The sequence below is a fragment of the Cyprinus carpio genome, chromosome B11 (assembly GCF_018340385.1).
Source record: "Cyprinus carpio isolate SPL01 chromosome B11, ASM1834038v1, whole genome shotgun sequence".
NCBI lineage: Eukaryota > Metazoa > Chordata > Actinopteri > Cypriniformes > Cyprinidae > Cyprinus > Cyprinus carpio.
In genome coordinates, this window is record NC_056607.1 from 18,878,737 (window position 1) to 18,895,562 (window position 16,826).

Here is a 16,826-nt window from a genome sequence, read left to right on the forward strand (position 1 = left end):
TTGAACTAGTCTGGTTTTTCAATGATTTCATTTTCTCTTGTAGTACTTTTGAGGGAAAAACATTTTTTTTTTTTTTTAGAAATGAAAGGTGTTTACCTACTTTTATCTACAAATTTATGCGACTCCTAAAAATATATGAATTGCATTCTGTCATATAACAAAACATCAAACTAAGTGGCATTTACTTCTCAGAAAATATCACAAAAGCTCACATTTCAAGCAAATAAATCAATCAAAAATGTTATTGCTTAGTTTGATATTTTATCTAAATCATTGATAAGCATAAGATTTTTCTGTACGATTTTTATATATAATGTTTTTGAAAGAAGTCTCTTCAGAGTGCTTTATCATGTATGCATCAGGAATGCAATACAGTTCATCACATTCCTGAGAGTGTTCCATAACAGAAATAAGAACCAAGAGTGTTCTGAGTCATTCTACTATTAATAAACTAAATCCAGTATAAGATGGAATGAAATATAATTACAGATACCTAAGAGAGGTACAAGATGTTCATCTAATGATGTTAGACATGTTCCTTTATCTCATGTCCGTCACACACAAGGCGATGTTGATGAGGTGCTCAGCTGTAGGGGGCCTTGTTGGGCTTTCGGGTGCTTGTCGCTGTTCTTTTTCGGTGTCAAAGGACTGATGAAGGCCTGATGAAGCAGATGAGTCCTCGCCTGGAGCTCCTCCAGAAACACACACACCCAATCACTCACACAGTGCCGAGGACAGATGGTGATAGCACAACAATACACACTCACAAACACACATCTGTAACAATAGAAACATAAATTCTCATCCGCACATCTCTTAAAAATTTGCACCTCCATTACTTCCTTAACCAAGAGGGTGACGTGAATTACGGGAAGCACACGTAATCTGCAAATTGAAAGATGCATGAAAATGTCCGTATTACCGCTGAGACCAAGAAACCATCTGTCCTCTGGTTTCTTAAATGACGTTGAAATTACGTCGTGAGAATGGGCACAAATTCAGTTACGTTCATTACATGCTGTTTTCCACTTCGTTTAAGAAGATTGCTGTAGCATTTAAGCTCAGTGTGCCATCCGCAAAACATTCCCGCTGGGGGCGTCGCAGCTTTTTTCCTTCTTCTCTTGAAGGTTCATTTTGAAAGGGATTGAATTGTCCTGAGTGCCCCCTGCCTCTGATGAGTTGTCCGATTGATCTATCTGCAGGGACACTCTCCGTTCGTGTCCGACTTGGGCCCGGCAATTGTATTCGACACAATCATGAAAGAAGTGGCATTTCAATCACGCCAAATCGGGTCAGACAAACCTACACCCCGCCTACAAATCATCGGAATGTACGCTTTGCATATTTATTTATATTTCCAGCCATGGATTTTCACCCGCCGTGAACCTCACCGCTGTCCTTCTTCAGAAAGTAGCAGTTGATTGAAAACTCTCTTGTCTGCTGTTCTTCATCTGGAGAAGATCGATAAAGGAGCCGAGATAGGAGCCTCACTAATTGAGTCGTTCTTTTACTGTTATTGCGTAGAGAACCGTTTTGTCATGTCAACGGTTGTCCCAGATACAGCGGTACTCTCTCTTTTTTTCATCCTCTCTCCCTTTTTTGTTTTTTTTTTATCTCTGAGCCTTTCTCATCTTCCGCTCTCCCTCACAGGGACCAAGGGGAGTTAAGTCCATAATGAAGTGAGTGTCAAAGCCCAGCACTTCTCGCTCCCACCAGCAAAATGCGGACCTATTCTTTTTTTTTCAGAAACATGATACCATTAACAATTGAAAACCATGCATGTGTGGTGAGATGAAAGTTTAATATTTTCTGGACAAAAAATTCCTCTACAGATGTTCCAGAAGGGATGGTCATATTTTGACTCCAAAACACTGCTCATGGGAAAAAAGAAAAAAAAAAACTTTCTTCTCCAGCTTCTATATTTTCTTGTCTTTTCCTGTCTAGCATGAACAATCAATCTTATTGATTGATTTGTATATATTGTAACAACCATATTTACATGAAATAGTTCAGCAAAAATGGAAATTCTGTCATCATTTACTCATGTCATTCACATATATGCTATGCATATCAGTGGCGAGCGCAGACTTCTTTAACCGGGAAGGCTGAGAGCAACATCTCAGTTTTCCACTTGGACGAGCGATTCATGACACTTTTATTTGGTTATTAAACTTCTGATTTTGGTTTCCCAAGCAACATAATGTTACAATTTAAAGGAGAGATTTAATTTATAAATCATTTGTAGACAGGAAGTGACAAATGTATCGTTTTGTTTTTAATTATTTTACTTTTAAAGATTTATTTGGTCACGTCTCTAATCCTCTGTGGCCTTTTATTGAATTTTGCTGTGATAAAACCCAATTCACTGTGTCATAATTCAATTATGTGACATTTTCTCCCCCTTCAAATGTCTCTCGATTAGTAACTGCGGTCTGTCTCATGGCTCATAAAGAAGCTTCAGCTTTATGGGTGTGTCACTTACTGAGGGTTACCTGACCTTCAGCGATGCCTGCATTACAGTATCACCATGAATACTTGCACCTTTTAGCGTTGAGGTAACTATGCATTTATATAAATTTAGCATTACATTCAATGTCCTTATGTTGTCAGAAGTGTCATAGCCATTCCGATTCCCTCAATTCTTTTGAGCCAAGTGAATTTTGAAAATAACCTTGCGTAATTTAAGTTTCACAATGCGGTCTGCCTGCAGATTCAAAATCAACAGGTTTTGCTATTTGTGTTACATGAACTCTGTATAGATTGTCTGCATGCATTCGAAAAGCAGCTAGTATTGTCATCGTTACCATAACAGCAAGAAGCTTGTGAAAAAAAAAAAAAAAAAAACAGTCGGTCTGCTGACTAAAGACGTTAGACAGCTCAGCATGGTACCGCAGTGCGTAATTGGCATGTTTGCCTTGCTAACATATCTAAAAATATGCTAAGCAAGCTTTCTTATTATGTTGCCAACTTAACTTAATAAACCTGCAATATTTGAGTGAGAGTCTGGAGCAGAGATTGGCAGAAGAGAGTCATTTTCATGTGTACACAGGATATTTTTGAATCCAGTTATGAAGGTAGTTTACTTGGCAATTATTGTTCTGTCTAATGGATTATTTAACATCTGCACCATCTCTTTCAATTGGATAGAAATACATTTGACTGCATTCAGTCTAATGATTTTCTGATTGAGGTGTTTTCATTCTGCGTGAGCTGTCAGTCGGATTATTAGGCTGCAAGTGAACGTAGCTACTGATTCCTACTAATAAGTGAATTATATACTCACAGACTGAGGAGTGCATTGATTGGTTTTTCTATCTGCTCATTAGCATGGATCGTGTCCAATCCTTCCTTACCAACATAACAATAACAATGGACAGAGTTTGGATCCTGGGGTGCGTAAAGATGAGATCCAATTTGTCCAATTTTTATTCTTCCATCTAGCATTGCACCTCCGTCATTAAATGAACACCTACGGTGGACAATTTCGAGCATGACTGTTTAGTTGGCGAATATTACCTCAGTTGTTAAATGGAACATTAGCAAGGTTATGATGTGCTGTCCTCCTGAAGTAGCTCATCATATCACAGAGTTTCCAGTTATAATCCTGGTAAATTCACTGCTGTCTGTTTAGCTCCCTGTTGATTGAGTTCAGTGCAAGGCTAACACTGCAGTGCAACGTATGGAGGTAGACAGCTGGAGACTCCTCTGGTCTCTTTCTTTAGATATCATTACACTAATCATAATGAGTCTGGCACTATAAAGACCTCATTGTGACTGTTTTTAACTGGAAACAGTAGCTACCCTAGTGAAAAAGCAGTATACTAACATGTATTTGAAATACATTTATTTCATGTTAAGTATACTACAAATAACTTTACTTATTTAGTCTATGTACTTAATAAAAAATACCCTGCAAATGTACTTTTTGTATACTAAAATGTTATGTTTGTATGTAAATTTGCTAAACTGGAACAGCTAATTTTGTACTTACTGTAATATGCTTTAATTGTGTGGAAGTAGTGCTATATATTTGATTGTGCTAAAGTGGATCTATTGCAAGTATACTTTACTTTCAAATGACCCTTAGTTTATATATTTATATATATAGGGCTGGGCTATATATCTAACGATATAATCATGTGCATCTAGTCAGTAAATCTGGTTCCCTGATTACCGCTAAATCGCCATTACCTGCTTTCAAATGGAGCGGCATTTAATAGACAGAGCCGTAGTTCACTGACAAGCTACGCAATATCGCGTTCATTATCGAAGGCGATACATCTGCGATAATGAACTCGATATTGCGTAGCTTGTCAGTGATCTACGGCTCTGTCTATTAAATGCCGCTCCATTTGAAAGCAGGTGATTGGCGATTTAGCGGTAATCAGGGAACCAGATTTACTGACTAGATGCGCATGATCATATCGTTAGATATATCGCCCAGCCCTATATATATATATATATATATATATATATATATATATATGAATGTATGTGCATATACAGGTGTATCTCAAATTTTTTTTTTTTTTTTTTATTTCAAAAAGTGAAAATTTCATATTTTTTAGATTCATTACTTGTAAAGTAAAACATTTTTAAAAAGTTTTTTTGTTTTATTTTGATGATTAGAGCTAACAGCTCATGAAAGTCAAAAATCCAGTATCTCAAAATATTATAATATTTTGAAGTTGTAATTAATATAATTAATACAAAATCTCATGGTAGACAGCTGCATTGACTTTGGACTTGATAAAACACAATGGACCAACACTAGCAGACATCACGGCACCCCAAATCATCACTGACTTCGGAAACTTCATACTGGACTTCAAGCAGCTTGGATTCTGTGCCTCTCCAGTCTTTCTCCAGAATCCAGACCTTGATTTCCGAATGAAATACAAAATTTACTTTTATATGAAAAGAGGATATTGTACCACTGTGCAACAGTCCAGTTCTTTTTCTCCTTAGCCCAGGTAAGATGCTTCTGAAGTGGTTTCTATTTCAGAAGTGGCTTGGTAGCCCTTTTCCTGAAGACGTCTGAGTGTGGTGACTCTTGATGCACTGACTCCAGCTTCAGTCCACTCCTTGTGAAACTCTCCTAAGTGTTTGAAACGGCTTTGCTTGACAGTATTCTCAAGTTTGCGGTCATCCCTGTTGCTTGCGGACCTTTTCCTACCCAATTTCTTCCTTTCAATCAACTTTGCATTTAATATTCTTTGATACAGCACTCTGTGAACAGCCATCCCCGTCAGTAATGACTTTCTGTGACCTCTTTGTGGAGGGTGTCAGTACATTTATACTGTAGGGATGGTCATTTAATGAAACTCAAATGTAAATATTCTAATAATTTGAGATACTGAATTTTTGACTTTCATGAGCTGTAAGCTCTAATCATCAAAATTAAAACAAAAAAACTTTTGAAATGTTTGAAAGTTTAACTTTTTGAAATAAGTTACAGAAAAAAATGAACTTTTTCACAATATTCAAATTTTTAGATACACCTGTGTGTGTGTGTGTGTGTGTGTGTGTGTGTGTGTGTGTGTGTGTGTGTGTGTGTGTGTGTATATATATATATATATATATAATATGTGGTGTGTGTGTGTGTTTTATATATATATATATATATATATATATAGATATATTTATGTATTTATGTATGTATATATATTTATATATGTGTGTGTTTTATATGTATATGTATATATATATGTATGTGTGTGTGTGTTTTATATATTTGTTTATAGGTTATAAACTAAGGGTAATTTGACACCATAATACTGTTATATACTCTATTATTATCATAATACTCTAATATTTCATAAAAGCTTATTTTGCCAATTCTTGTGCAGAAAACAAGGTTTATAGAGCATTTTCCCTATATTCATGCTGAATTCAGTTAGCTATGTTCAGCAGAATCTGTTCCGTTTAGTCATTTTCACCGATTATGGTCTTAGATCAATTAATAAAGGCAATGTCATCCAACACCCTCCAGTTGCATCATTAGCATGTCCAATCCATCCTTGAATCTGCCTCCAACCGTTCATCCACTCCTACCATCTTAAGGAGTGAAGCAATGGACCAGATGTTTGCATTCCTTGTTGCCAGTAACCTCAAAGCCCTCAGCATGAGGGTTACATTGATTAATAAGTTCAGAAGATCTCTCTCTTGCTGACAGCTCTACAGCCAAAGGCATTATGGTGCTTTCAGTTGTGCTTTATGAAGCAGAAAGTTGACTGATGTTCTTTAATCCTCCATTATCTACTGATACAACTTCAGATTTATACTAATGACCCTCCATTGTGCACTAGCCACAAGGGCTAGATCGTGTCACAGGCTGTGTGTGCGTTCCCAAGCAACTCTTGTGTATTTAAAATTAACCCAAGTAAGCCTAATATCTGAATGTCCGCCAGAAAAGCTTTCCATTGCCAGTTATGGTGGTGCAATATGCCTTAAAGTTAGATGTGAGTCATGCACTGCAGTGGAATGTAAATTTCGCCTCAGTAATTTAATAGTCAGCTAGTTGTTTATTTGTGAGTCCAAAGCAGCAGAGAAGATTTGATAATGGAAAGCATAGAGTTCTAATCTATTCAGATTGAAGCCTTCCTATCACAACCCACAACACATCATCTAGTATCACTTATGCATAATAATAATAATAATAAATCTGTTGCCTACTGCAGTGGTTTTCAACAGGTTTTACTTCATGATTCAAGCTTAACATTGGTCATCACAATTTTTGTTCATGTTTTGCAGTTGAGGGCATGTCAGAGAACCCGTTCATGTTGAAATCTATAGAGATAAGATGACTTCAGTTTGTTTCGATTTGTGATTCACTGGTCTGACAACTTGGTTAGTTGAAATGAAAATTCTGTCATCATTTGATGTCCCTCCCTCATTGTGTTATAAAATCATAAAACTGCATTGGTTCTCATGTGGCAAGCAAATCTGCTGAACTTCTGTGTTTACCATATTTGATTTGCTCTATGCATGTTCATTATGGATGTTCATCTCCATAACTGAGACCGATGCGATAGACATCGATCAATATATATTTATTTGGTACAGACTTCTAATGCATCGATCTCCATAGTGTTGTGATACGTCACATTCACGTAGCAGCAGTGGTGATGAGAGAATATGCTTGAGAAACAGTTTAGAGAGGAGAAATTAATGTACATATAAAATATTGGTCATATATGGATATATAAATAAATAGTTTTTTACTCATGCAAATATGTTAGAAACGATGCATAGCAATACAAATGCCAACTTGTTTCTGATGCACTCTTTTTTTAAATTCACATGGATTGCTTTTACTGTCTTTTTGTACTTTTTGATTAATAGAATTTTTTTTATTTTTTTTTTATTCTTGATGTACTATGCATTCAGTTGAATTCAACAACCCAAAAATGATGCTCACTGGGAAAAGTCTCAGTGTTACTTATTTCCACGCATTCCTGTATTCAGATATTCATAAAGGTGACATTTGTTAAAATAGTTGTGCTTTGTGTCTTTACGCCTCTAGCTTGTGCACAGTCGTCTTTCTGTTCAGTTTAGGCACTTTATTTCCCTGCCAGTATATGCTTAGAGACATGCCAGTTGATTTTTTTTTGTTGTTTACATCAATAAACAATAATCTTCCAAGTCTCCTTCTCTTCACATCATCATCTCAGTCTAGAGCTTGATTTGCCTGTAGGCTGATACTTTTTGCTACAGTTTCTGTACTACTTATTATTAGTAAGGGGCCGTGTGGAGACCCTGGTCCTGAAGTGACTCCTCCGAGGGCCTGGGCCTGTGCCATAATTAAGCTAATGATGTATGATAAAACTGATGCAACTGGACAGACCCGTCACCCTCACCCAAGGCTCCTCAATCTTTGCGTCAAATCATATTTCGCGTCACTGTAAATCTCTGCACTGAGTTTTGCAACCATATTAATTGGATTCAGTGTGGTTTTATGTGCGTTTGAGTACTTTTAGCTTATATCCTGCTCTCTCTCTCTCTCTCTCTCTCTCTCTGTCTTTCTCTCTGATATGATGAAGCATGCTGAGAGGTGTTCACTGAGATTACTGTCAGCGTAATTTGGCTTGCAGGGGCTTGGTTTGATATCAAGCTTGTGTCTGATCAGCACACCTCTTTTGCCTTGTAATGGAAAGATGATGAGAATCGCATGAAATGTTTCTTTCATTACGTAGCTGCTGAAGCAGACAGTCTCTCATAGCTCAGGTCAAGCCCTCACTCTCTGTCTGTCTAGCCTGCCCAGCGGCCAGTTTCGATCTCAACAGAGATGATTTCCAATGAAACAAAACCATGTGCTGGACATTAACCCCAATTGTTGTAGTTCAGCAGCTCCTCTGTTAAAAAAAATCAACATGAAAAAGCATTCAAAACCCATGTTACTTCTATTTTCTGACTGAAACTGAATATTTAATTAATGCATTAGAGTGGGCTTGGTTTTGTCCATTGGGAATTGATTGGATTGTGAAAAGTGGGCGTTCCACAATGGGTTATTACCATAATGTGTCATTTTCTGACTGAAATAGCATATTTAAGAGACTTGAATTATGAAAAATGGGCGTTCCACAATAGAACCATGGGGGACAACACCTAAAACAAGGCTAACTTAGACTTTTGAGGCTTTCCAAAAAGGACACATAAGCTGAAGTTCTAGTTTACCCTCTAGAGCAATTTGACATCTTATTATAATGCTGCTTTCTCACATCTAACATTATTTGCTATTACTGGCATAACCTTTGTCGCATATAACATTAACAGCATTAAATCACTGCATTATCTATTGGCGAGATGTTTGAGACTTCCCTATTCTCATATCACAGCCTGTGCAGCCAATAAGAGAAGTCATTTTAGGATTTTTATATATACACATATATATATATATAATGTGTTCTGATGTATTTTGCACAATAAGAGCAGAAAGTGCATGCAGTATTTTTATTATGTATTTTATTTTATTTTTTTCAAATCAAAATGGGAACAGATTCAAGCTGCTATGAGGATTCACCGTTATGATATTATACGTTTCTAGTTGTTGTTGTTCTTGTTCTGCATTCACATTTTGTGGAGATGATGAATGTTTTGGCCGGTACCCAATAGTGTACCTGCTTCTTGATCTTCTCACAAAGCTCAAGGCTGGTTTGCAGTTAAGTAATAGAATGTTCAAAGCTTTGTTTGGCACTATTGCAGTGTAACCACCCAGCAAAAATTTCAATCTGAAAATATCTTCTGAATTGCAAATACTTTGTTGACAGCAGGGACTTCCAATCCTCAGAGAGGCAAGTGGCAGTGTTCTGTAGTTGTTATGTGAGGAGGTGTAGGAGTTTTACAGTCTGATGAAGAAAAATAGAAACTGAATGTGCCCCATGGCATCTGTTACTGACTCTGTTTAAGGAGGCTGTACAGTTTTAGAAACAAGCAGCACCTCACGCAACCACTGGTGTTAACAGCAGTGCAGACCGCTCAACATCAGCACTCTGGGATTCTTAAGAGGGTCGTAACATCCATGTATCGGTATTCAACATTTTGGTTGATAAATTAATCAAACTTTTCTTGCATTTGTTCAATGGATTCTTACATCCTTAACTTTTTGTGAAAAAAGTTAAAATGGAAGACAAATGGAAATTCCTTTTTTTATATTCCCCCTGAATTCTGCTACATTTTATGTGATTTTCTCTCTTCTTTTTTTTTTTTTTTTTTGGAGACTGAATCAGTTGATAGAAGCTTTCACATTTCCTATTTTTCACCACTTCTGTCAGGAGCTGTCTGTGCTCCAGCTCCTGTGTTTGGAAGTACAGAAGTGATTACATTGTCCATCAGCAGCTAGAATGTCCGCATCAGCCGGCCGGATTGATGCTTGACAGAATAATTAGAAAACTGTCCACTCCCGTAATCACTGAAGCTCATCTTTTAGGAAGGCTTTCAAAGGCCTGCATCAGAGGCTGATAGGAAGGTTACCTGTTGTTTGTGTGTAGGTGTGTGGGTAATACTGAGAAGGAAAAATTTTTTTTGAGACTGGAAGGGAGTGAATGTGAATTATGGTCTTTTTTAAAGCAAGTCAGGTCATCTTGGTAATGCTTCTGGGCAGTGATTCCCAATCACACAAGTTCAGCTCTTGTTTACTTGAAAAAATAAATAAAAAATACAGAAACATCCAAAACTGTTTGCTCAGCCTGTGTTTCAGTCACATTCAGTGAGATCCAAAAGTTGAAATTGGCACTGTCAATTTAACACATTCATTTTGCACAATTTAATTCAGTCTAGAGAAAACGTATGAATTTAATCATATCCCCTTCCATTATCCTGTCATCTTTATTGTACATACAGTATTTGCTTTGACAAACAGACTGTGTCTCTGTTAACCTAGATCTTAATCTTGGATAGACAGACAAAATAGATTGTTGTAAACACTAGGGAAGTAGTTTCACATGTACTTCATTTACAGTGCGTATGTGGTGCATTTTTTTTCTTCTCTTTTTCGTGTTAACAGGTTAGAGCATTCACACTGCTGGGATGGGATGTGGCACAGCAGTGCATTCCAAGATTGATGCGTATGCAGCAGTGCAGCAATCATTTCCGCAACAAGTCTATTTTAGTTGTGCTGCACTTGCTGAATTAAAGTGACAGTGGTAAAAATGAACAAGGATTGACAGGAAAATGTAGTAATTACACCATAAATGCATATAATTAAAGGTGTAGTTCACCAAAAAATGAAAATTCAGTCATTAATTACTTACCCTCATGCAGATTCAAACCCGTAAGACCTTCGTTCATCCTCAGAACACAAATTAAGATATTTTTGATGAAATCCGAGAGCTTTCTGACAGCATTGCAACTACCTCGTTCAAAGCCTAGAAAGATTTTTGGTTTTCTTTATTCTCGTAGTTTCATAACATTACGATCGAACCACTGATCTCACATGGACTATTTTAACAATGTCCTTACTACCTTTCTGGGCCTTGAAGTTGTGTTCTGAAAATAACAAAGGTTTTACGGGTTTGGAACGATATAAGGGTGAGTAATTAAAGGCAGAATTTTCATTTTTGGGTGAACTATCCCTTTAAGGTCTACTGTATTTCACTAGGCAGAAAAACTAAGTTCTGGTAGGAGTGCTTGTAATAAAGATACTGTACTGTGTATAAAAAATAATACTAATAATAATAAAAAGAATCACTATGTTGGAAAAGTGTTTTCAGTAACAATGTTTGGATTTGAAATTGTAATAATGGATAAATATTTTATTTGTAGTAAACAGCCGAGGATCAGTAGCAGACGTCAAACGCATCGTACACTGAAAAAAATAACTAGTAATATTTACTTAAAAAATCCTCGTAACAATTTGCATGAACACATTTTAAGTAAACTGAATTGCTCTAATATCAAGTACAACTTACTCGCTATTATTAAGTAAAATCTACTTACTACTAAACTTAACATTCATTAAGAAATTAAATTTGTGTTTATTTAAAGAAATTAAGTAAAGTTTATTTCTTATTTTATAGACAGGAACCTTGCATTTATCAAAATATTAAGTAAATCTTTCTATTTACTGAAATAAGTAGATTTTATCATATAGTTTTTGTTCGAGATTTCCCATTTACTTAGTTTTATGAATATATATTACTACTAGGGCTGTCAAATGATTAATCACGATTAATCACATCCAAAATAAAAGTTTTGTTTACATAATATATGTGTGTATACTGTGTATATTTATTATGTATATATAAATACACACACATGCATGTATATATTTAAGAAGAATATGTTATGTTTATATATTAAATATATTTATATATAATATAAAATATAAGAATATAAATATATAAATGTATATACATGTAAATATTTTCTAAATATATCATTTATGTGTGTGTATTTATATATATATAATAAATATACCCTGTACACATACATATATTATGTAAACAAAACTTTTATTTTGGATGTGATTAATCGTGATTAATCATTTGACAGCCCTAATTACTACCTATGATTATGTAATCATTGCTAATTTCTTTTTGATTAATATAACCACATAAACTGTATTCATTTTGTCTATATCAGGGTACCTCAACTCTGGCCCACGAGGTCCACTTTCCTGCAGAGTTTAGCTCTAACCCTAATCAAACACACCTGAACCAGCTAATCAAGGTCTTCAGGATTACTAGAAAGTTACAGGTTGCTAAACTCAGCAGGAACATGGATCTCGAGTGCCAGAGTTCAGAACCTCTGATTTATAACTTTAACACAAATCACACAACTAAAATGCACTTTAAAATTCAAAATTCACTTTACTAACCACTTTCTATTCACACTTTTCAAAATTAACGTTAGTCCTTAAAACATAATCGCTGGTGGCAACAGGTGCCTTAGGGTTAAGTAGTATGTTAGTTTTAGTATAACGACAAAACACTACAATTTATGAGATTAATACAATGTTATTGCTCTAAACTTACTCTATTAACTATGTCAGTCGAGTGTTTGAAAGAACAGAAACTAACCTTATGTTAAACTAAGTGTTTGTTTTAATTTAGTCACATTAGCTAGCTAGCAGTTGCAACGTTAAATAATTTCCAGTAATTTCCAATCATGCTTAAGTTCTTGCGTGAAAAACAGCACTCTGTGAGTCTCTAAACTGTTGAAAACATTTTCGCTGAAATATCACTGTGATGCGTCCAAGTTAACTTTAATGAGGTAAAAGCACAATGAGCCTGTGCTGCTTCTGCTCCGCTTACAAACTGCACACAGACTGCATGCGCACAGCAAAAAGAGTATGTGTGAAACAGGCATTATGTTCAATGTTTATACAGGGGTTGTATAAAAGAAAATGAACACCCATTATTATAGGGTTTTTAGTTAGTCGGTATTCACCTGTTTCTGCAAAAAACAACTATAGAGAACTTCACAAAGCCAACTTCAATGGAAAGAACTTCAATGGCTAAAACTTGAATCACAGACACCAATACTACTGTGCAGAAGGAAAATTGTGGTTGGCTTTTCTCCTTACAGGAGTTTTATCTTCTTTTACAGTCTCTGCTGAAGACTATATCATTGTATCCTTCTCCTTTTTTTTTTTTTTTTTTTTTTTATATTCTTGCAGTCTCATTAACCAGTCTTAGTTACATGAGCAGTGGACCCCACCAGTGGAGAGGGTGTCCTCCATGCTTGAGTTTAATGGCTGTTGGACAGGGGATTGGGCTCAGTGTGAAAACTTCAGTTACTTATGGATTGAGGGCCACAGCTCATCTGAGCCTGAGCTAGCCGATTTGATCCCTTTAATACCTGAGCAAAGCTGCAATGGCTAATTGATGGGCTTCTGAGCTATGCAGATTGAGGCTTCAGTCTGCAGGTCTTAAGTGTCTGTCAAGGGGCATTTGATCCTGCCATGGAGAGACTCTTACCCATTTTAACACGACTGTCTCTCAGTCTTGTGCTCTTTACACATTCATTCATTCATACAAGACCAGCCTAGTCTCACATGGTTTGTTTTGCATAGTGGTGTTCATTGGCAGACCACCAAAACATCCAAGCACACTTTTTTTTCTGTATGCATTACGTAAGTTTGTCATCGGTTGGAATGTACAATTATAATGTTTGATTGCAATATGCATTTATAAACAAAAGAAATATGCATTTTAAATATAAGTCAACTGAAGGCTTCAAATCAAGGTCAGAGGATCAGTAAGGTTTCACAGAATTTGGCTGTGGAAAAATGTCAGAATGCGTGTTAACATGATTTTGTTTGATGCACTGAAAGTGTTCACATGCAATCAGTGTGTCCATTATTTTACAGGTTTGATGTTGATGGATTCTGTAGGTGGCTTTGAGGAGCCTGAGAATAAGGGAGTGAGAAAAGGGGTAGGAAGGAAAAAGAGAGGGGGAATGGTGAGCGAAAGAGAGAAAATTCTATCAATTTTTAAATTACTCATTTAGTTTGGGTGGAGAGGCAGCAGAAACCAGCCATTGCATTTCAATAAGTGCAGTGATACAGTGATTCACACAGATGAATAACAAATTAGCAGCCTTAAAAGGCCCTATTTTTAGAGTGGGCTCTGCTGAGGGCCAAAGCGCTATATCAAAATAGTATTCAATCTCTCTGGATTAAAACGCTCTGGGGTTATTTCATCCTGGCTAAATTGCCTCGCACGCTAAACAGTGGCAGAAAAGTGAATTATCTGATCCCTGTGCACACTTTCTTACTTTGCTTTATCATCGTGGTTATAAACGTGTATGGCAAATACAAACACACAAATTAATACAGTATATATGAAAAACGCATATAGAAAAAGTGTGTTAATGCCCTTTGACTTGCTCTCAGATTCATTTGAATCTGGAATGAATGATTTACATTTACAATCAGTAACTTTAAAACTGTAAAAGTAAATAAAAATGTGTTTTACAGCTGGAAAGTGTATTTTTACAAATATTTTTTTCAGCTACAATGCCAAACATGTTAAGTATTAATTCAGTTAGTTTTACCTTTTTATGCGGAAATGTTTATGATGACAAATGTTTATAGTTATTAATTTATTCTAATGCTGTCAAACGATTAATTGTGATTCATTGCATCCAAAATCAGATTTTGTTTGCATAATATATTTTTACTGTGTATATTTATTATGTATATATTAATACACACACATGCACGTACTGTATATATTTAAGAAAAAAATATATTGTTTATATATTAAATATATTTATATATAATATAATGTTATGAATATAAATATATACATGTAAATATTTTCAAAATATATACTGTATGTGTGTGCATTTATATATACATAAGTATACACAGTACTCACACATTATGTAAACAAAAACTTGTATTCTGCTTATATATTAAAAATATTTATATATAATATAATGTTATGAATATAAATATATACATGTAAATATTTTCAAAATATATACTGTATGTGTGTGCATTTATATATACATAATAAGTATACACAGTACACACACATTATGTAAACAAAAACTTGTATTCTGCATGTGATTAATCGCAATTAATCATGCGATGGCACTCATTTATTCAGCATTTTTTTATTTTTATTTATGCTGCATTTTTTGGATTACTGCTATGTTTTTGAATGCAGAGGTTTTCGGTTATAATGGAACATTTTTAAATAATTATTAATTTATTATTAATTATTTAATTATTAATTACTTATGTTATTATAACAAAATGTCCAATAACAGGAAATGTATTATGATATTGCAAGTAGCATTCGATTGGTTATGTGGTTGCCTATATGTCAACGCCCCTTAAGTCCCATTCAAAAAACAAAAATTTTCTGAGGGAAAGGTTATTTTGTGCACCTTGTAAAATACATGGTCCATATATAAATATAGATAAGAGCAACTATGTAGAATTAATAAATAAAATTTATCTTAAACTATTTAGAACTTTAAAAAGTAATTTAATACATATATCATCGTTCACTGTCCTTGTCCGGCAATCGTTACCACTGCTAGCTGATGTTTAATAGACTTACTTTTACAGCTGTTGTTAAAGACGGGTTCTGTGGCCATTAGCAAGTGTCATTTTTACAAAGGCTGAGACATGTCTCTAAACTGTAACTAAAAGAGGACGATTTGCCTTGCAAAAAAAAGCACACAGCTGCCCTTTAGATGCCTCATTGGCTTCTAAGGTCCGGAGCAATCGCAATCTGAATCATTTGGATAATTGACCTTCTGCGTGAATACATTAGAATAAATTAATTTTGATTGGCCACGGAGCGTCACGAACAAAGTAGGAGGGTCGGTCTTTTATATGCAGTGTTGGTTTGTTGCAACGAGTCTCAGAGGTGATTATGTATGCCATTCTGTCTGTATTATGCATTTCCTCAATTTAATAAAGTAATTCTGGTTCTCAGCAAAGTGCAGCACCGCAGTCTACTTGTGGCAGAACTCCATGATTGAAGTAGATGTTGGGAACGTCTTGTGCAGAAATGCACTGCTATAAATTTTTCTACCCAGGCCTGTCAAGGGAAAAACTGTATATGCACACAGTCTGACTGGAGGACATCTAGCAGATCTCAAGGCCGGCAGTGTGCGTTGTGTGCGAGGGTTGTATGGCCTCGGTTAAGTCTGTCTGTGTTGAATTTGGTTGTCTGACACTTCTGCCTCATCACGAGCTGGTGAAGATTTCATGTGGTGTAGTGGATGATAAATTTCACTTAGGTGCATGTATGTCCATTTCAACAGCGTTTGCGAATCACTTTAGTTTATAATGTGACTTTCTTTTTATCGACCAGGAATGTAAGCAGCAGGTGTTCTATAATAGAGCTTGCAGTCGGTTTTTTGTTATTTATTAATACTTTAGCTATAACCAATAGCACCAATTCAGTTGGGTTTATTTTTATGGGTTTAGAGTTAGTAAGGTTTATTTTTATAAATGTTCACTTTAATTTTCAAATGTGACAGTGAAGACTTTTATGTTACAATATATTTCTATTTCAATGTTTTTCCCATTCATCAAAACATGAAATCCTGAATTGTGAAATCCTAAATCCAAAAAAAAAAATGATCATAGTTTCCACAACAATTTTAGTCAGTACAATTGTCTTAAACATTGATAATAATAAATGTATCTTGTATGACAAATCAGCGTAATAGAATGATTTCTGAAGGGTCATATTACACTAAACACTGTTGAAAATTCATCTAAGAAATCACAGGAATAAATTACATTTTAAAATATATTAACATTGAAAACTGTGGTTTTAAATTGCAATCATTTTTTTTTACATTATTTCTGTTTTTACTGTATTTTTTGATCTCTTGCCTTGGTGAGGCTAAAAGTG

General features: G+C 35.2%; 1 protein-coding gene across 1 annotated transcript in view; it reads left to right on the forward strand.

The window, feature by feature from the left end:
- Positions 1-16,826, forward strand: part of LOC109049870 (succinate--CoA ligase [GDP-forming] subunit beta, mitochondrial-like) — a 97,608-nt gene that overhangs the window by 63,105 nt on the left and 17,677 nt on the right. The window lies entirely within an intron of this gene.